We start from the raw sequence: 5,684 nt of genomic DNA on the forward strand, positions 1-5,684 counted from the left end.
AAGGAATTATATCCAACTTCTCTATTCCTATAGGCGCCCTATCAGAAGAGGCAAGCGAAGCTCGGAATAAAGAATTCAGAAAATACAGAGAAGGACACTCACGCAAGATAAATAGAGTAGCGACAAATGAAGATGTTTTACATCAGTTATTAGTTACTTCTGATCCTCTTATTTCGAGTCTTCGATCACGGGATAATTTAAAAAAGAAAGACAAGTTGTTTCCTAAGGCACTGCAACTTTTAATTTAACACTACAGTTTGCAATCTTTGATTTACACACACACACACACACACACACACGAGATGCAAATCCGACTGTGCAACCTCCACGTGGTGCATCTTGGGTAGGTAAGAAATACCTAGCAAATGCCAGCGGTAATACTTACTATTTTTAACAAAATTATTTCTTAAAAACCTTTGCTGGGACTATAGAGTAATTTTATTATCATGAAATCATCATTATTGTCATAGAAAATTTATCTATTTATAAAAAAAAATACCCACAACTTTTACATTTTCATTACACGGCATGGGATTGCAAGTATTCGCTGTCGATACTTGCAATCTTGCGACTTTCGCTCAGAAAATTATATATATTTTGCTAAGCGGCACCTAGCGGCACTTGATATCGCCATAGGTATGTAGTACAAGGCTTATTGTATACGATAAAATTATGGAGAATCCTAACAATGCTAAACATTTTTTTATAACTTAATTACAAATTGTATAACACGTACTTTTTCTCATGGATTATATATTGTCCCGGAAAATATTCAAGTAATGCGATAAACTGTCTTTTATATCATTTTTGTTTACCTAAAACATGAACAATAACGTAGAAAAAACGTGCATTCGATCATCAACACCGTTTACAGATAGGGCAACCTAAAACATTAGCGCGGAAAAGTCGCAGAAGTTACATACTAGGTGCGCAACTAAGTTTCCGGGTTTCACACATAGATGTCTGAAGTTGTCTGAAGTTATAGCTTGGACATCTGTTAACAATAACCAGTCGTTATATAAACACATATCGCAACGCAAAAATATTTTTTCTAACAACGGAGATGTCGAGTTTTGTGCCAAATAAACAGCATTTGCGGGAAGCTTTGCTTTTCTGCTTTAACTTGAAAAAAAATGCAGCTGAAGCACGTCGTTTGCTTGAGGAGGCCTACGGCGAACATGCACCATCGAAAACTACCTGTGAAGATTGGTTTAAACGCTTCAGAAGTGGCGATTTCGACACTGAGGACAAGGAGCGCTCCGGAAGACCAAAAACAATTGAGGACGCCGATCTGCAAGCGTTATTGGATGAAGATGATACGCAAACACAAGATCAACTTGCGGAGGCATTAAACATGACTCACCAAGGTATTTCCAAACGTTTACATGCCATGGGAAAAATTCAAAAGGAAGGAAAATGGGTGCCGCATGAGTTGACTGAGAGACAGATGGAAAATCGAAGAACCACTTCCGAAATTTTGCTTTTGCGGCATGAAAGAAAGAGTTTTCTTCATCGAATTGTTACTGGCGATGAGAAGTGGATATATTTAGAGAATCCCAAACGCAAAAAATCGTGGCTTTCACCTGATGAAGAATCAACATCGACGGCACGGCCAAATCGTTTTGGAAAGAAGACAATGCTCTGCGTTTGGTGGGACCAGAAAGGAATCGTGTACTATGAGCTGCTGAAACCGGGCGAAACTGTCAATGGGCATCGCTACCGACAACAACTGATCAATTTAAACCATACACTGCTCGAAAAACGGCCAGAATGGGACACGAGACACGAACGAGTGATATTGCAGCACGACAACGCTCCGTGCCATCGCAGTTCCATCGTCCAGGACACCATCAAAACGCTGAAATGGGATCTGCTACCGCACCCGCCGTATTCGCCAGACCTGGCGCCTTCCGATTATCACTTGTTCCGGTCGATGGCGCATGGCTTGGCTGGGCTACACTTGACCAATTTCGAAGAAGTGCAAAATTGGTTGGATGAATGGTTTCGGTCCAAAGACGCGTCGTTTTATTGTCGCGGTATTCATGTATTGCCAGAGGGATGGCGAAAATGTATAGCTAGCGAGGGACGATACTTTGAATAAACCATTTTTTGTATTTCTCTTGAAATTTTCCATTTTTTATTGATCAAAAAAACCCGGAAACTTAGTTGCGCACCTAGTATGTAAGGATGACTTGTGTTATCGTACATCTGTACGGAAAATACGTAAATATTCAGAGTGAATGACGTTATTTCAGTAATCTACAACAAATTTACTATAAGAATTTGCAAAAAAAATAAATATTTTGATAATTCAATTTTTTGGTTCTATGTCCGCTATTTCCTACGCTTTGACCCACTGTGCGACGGTACCAAGGGCGCTCAGCAGCATAGCCATGGCCTGGCCAGCCTGGTTAAAACTGAGATGGGCCCACATACGTGACAGCCGATTGAAAGGGCCGCGGAAAAGCGGCGGACATTGTGAGCGGCGCCGCGAGCAGGGCGGCACGAGCGACAAATCGGCGGGGCGGAAAACTGCAAGCTTGGAGCGCATGCGCGGGGGCCCAGCGTGGTCCCGCCGGACCGGCCACTCGTCACTGTCGAACCAGCCGTCGTCGAGGAGCCACCCCCGGAAAAGTGTCCCGACGCAGCTGACGCAGCGGCGAGCAACAATATGTAAGATCTCCGCTCCGGTACCACCGCGGTAATTAGGGCTCGATCTCGGCCAAGACCCGATATTGATGATTGCAGATATCGATTGGATTATTGTTTGTATCGATTAGATTATCTTCTGCGTGTGGCTACCGGTTGCCGTTATGGGAATGCCGGTTACATTTGCACTTTGGTAGAACGTGTGGTCGCGGGGTCGGCCGAGATAGAGCCCGGAAAGTATTAGGAAGCCCTCCTCGGAAGCTCTTAGGCGGTCGACAGTCAACTCGTGTTTATCGTGTATTGTTGCGTGTATCGTATGTCGTGCTTATCGGGTATTGTTGCGCGTATCGTAGGCGTTGGTGAGAATTATCGTGTATTGTTGCGTGTATCGTATGTCGTGCTTATCGGGTAGTGTCGCGTGTATCGTATGCGTGGTTGAGAATTTGTCGGGATAAATGTTGATGCGTGTCGCAAATGGAAGCGTGTCGCGGTCGGTACGTTGCGGGAGATATTGCGTGTACTCGTGCAGAGCCTCGCGGATACTTTGCGTCGTTATCGTGCGGGCAAGTATCGTCGCGCTCGCTCGGCGGGGAATCTCGCGGACGTATTGAGTGAGATATTGCGTTGCATTCGTCTTATTGTGTAGTATTGCGTGTTGAGGGTCTCGCTTATGTTTCGAGTCGTTATTTGGGCGGGCAAATGTCGTCGCGCTCGCTCGGGCGGGAATCTCGCGGAGGTATTGCGTTGTTGCGGCCGCGAGGAAGCCGCGGCCAACATCGTGCGTAATCTGTTGAAACGTGGTGCGCGTAATCGCACCTGGCGCCCATTTAGAGTGTGAGATGCATGATTATCGAGAGTCACGGTTTCGCGAGTAGGATGTATGACGTTTCCACAGGACTCTATCTGAAATATACCATTATTATTTTTATTATTTCATCTGTGTTGATTGCGCTGCGCCTCCTCCCCACTTTCCTTCCGTAACCGACACCCTGAGTTAGCGTTCACGTGATATCTACATGCGGGTGGGCCGGGAACCGAGTTTTGTCGAGAAAGTAATATCGCGGACACCGCGGAGCTACCGTCTGTTTAGTAGTTAATCTGCGGCAGCGCCCCTTCGGCCAGCGAGACCGAAGGAAAACGGATCGCAACATATTATTTTTTAAGTTAATATCGCGATCCCCCGCCTCTCCCCTATTTTCTCAATGTGCATTTTTGACTTGGAGGTTACGCTGTCAGCCGCAATCTGAAGCGATCTGTATCCCCCAATAGGTACGTTTCCTTACATAAAATTCTTGTGCATTTAGTTCCATAAACGTCTTCGCGTGTTGCGATTAGTTTATCAGGCCAGAGTTATATTCGTCTGGATTTAAGGACTATATTCCCTCATGTCTCTTCGCCACAGGATGATTTGTCACTCTGATCTTTTCAGGTAGGTAGAGGATAGAAAGTATGAGATCCCAAGCTGTATCGAGTGCGACGGTTATCGAGGTACGTTGTAATGACCACGTTGCACACCGGCCAGGTTAAAAAAAACAGAGCGGAAAAATATAGTAAAGTTCTTATTTTGTCGATCAAAGTCATGATCGAGCCGGTTTCCCTAACGGTTTTATCGCGAGATAAACAAGTATCTTTCGTAATTGTGCTTATTCATTCTCGTTATCGCTGCGCTAAGCACTCTTCAAGGTGCGCAAGGTGTGTTCTTTCCACGGCATTTATTCCCGGTTTACAGCAAGTCGGGAAAAAATATTCTACGTTTAAAATTTCGAGACAGCTCGAGGAGGCTTTATAGAAATTTGTCGCGCGAGGTTTTCGTGGTTAAACGATTTATGTCCAATAAAATTATATTACGCGTTATAGAACCTTGACGTAGATATTGCTTTATTTTTGTGAGAAAACGAGAAGATCCGTTACGGTTGTGGAAAAGTAATTGCAGCCTTATTTCATTGACAGTAATCAAAGCAAATTTTTGTCTAAGATGGATGAAAATGTGACGCCAGAGCGGCCAGAGAAGCCAGAGTCGTCAGAGACGCCAGAATCGCCAGAGACACCAGAGTCGCCAGAGACAGAAGCACAGAACGTTTCTATCCAGGGATCTGATTGCAGTGACAATTCCAAGGACCTTCAGTGGTTAGAATAGTGGTTAGATATACTTGGGAACGGTCAGCTGAAGAAGAGAGTTATAAAGAGGGGCGAGCAACATGTAAAGCCACAGAGAGGCGATATATGTACAGTAAAGATTATCGGTGTACTTGACGATGGTAAAGTGGTGGAAGAATATGTAGATACGCAGATACAAATAGGAGACGTGGAAGTAGTACAGGTATTATAACTGTCATTAGAATTTTGTCACTTATATCGCAATTGTTATCTTGGGTATATAATAATGAGATTCAAATTGCAGGGATTAGATCTAACGATTGTATTGATGGAATTGGGTGAAGTTGCTGAAATTGTAGTCAATCCTAGATTTGCGTATGGCACACGTGGAACAGCATCTATACCATCTAACGCCACTATTACATACACGGTTGAATTGAAGGAAATAAAAGAGGAGCCTGAGATAGAAACTCTAACCATTAATCAAAGGAGAGAAATAGGGTAATAGTTTTGTTTATGAGCCATATAATTGAAGGTCACTTATTTTCTGCAGCCAAGTGTTATTCAAAGATAAGGCTTTACGTGATTTATCTTTTTAACTTCTTTGCATCATGTTGTAATTTATTTCTTTAAAGCAACAAGAAACGCGAACGTGGAAACTGGTTTTTTATGCGAAGAGACGTTAATCACGCGATACAATGTTATCGGAGAGCGTTACAATATCTACTCATAGACAATGGTACAAGATGGAATAAAAATGAAGAAACAGAGACGGTTAGCGATACTGAACTGCAAGCTCTGTTAGATGATTGTGTAAAGGTGTATAACAATTTAGCAGCTGCATTAATTGAAACTGATGCCTACAACACAGCTTTAGAAAATGTAAACAAAGTTCTAAAGTATCAACCAAACAATACGAAAGCTCTGTACAGAAAAGG

At 43.2% G+C, this 5,684-nt stretch overlaps 1 pseudogene; it reads left to right on the forward strand.

The window, feature by feature from the left end:
* The first annotated feature begins 4,624 nt into the window (after nucleotides 1-4,624).
* The window catches only part of LOC139781183 (peptidyl-prolyl cis-trans isomerase FKBP8-like), a 2,239-nt pseudogene continuing 1,179 nt past the window's right edge, over nucleotides 4,625-5,684 (forward strand).

The sequence above is a fragment of the Temnothorax nylanderi genome, unplaced genomic scaffold (genome assembly GCF_030848795.1).
Source record: "Temnothorax nylanderi isolate EJ_2023f unplaced genomic scaffold, tnyl_v1.0 TNYL_tig0321_pilon, whole genome shotgun sequence".
NCBI lineage: Eukaryota > Metazoa > Arthropoda > Insecta > Hymenoptera > Formicidae > Temnothorax > Temnothorax nylanderi.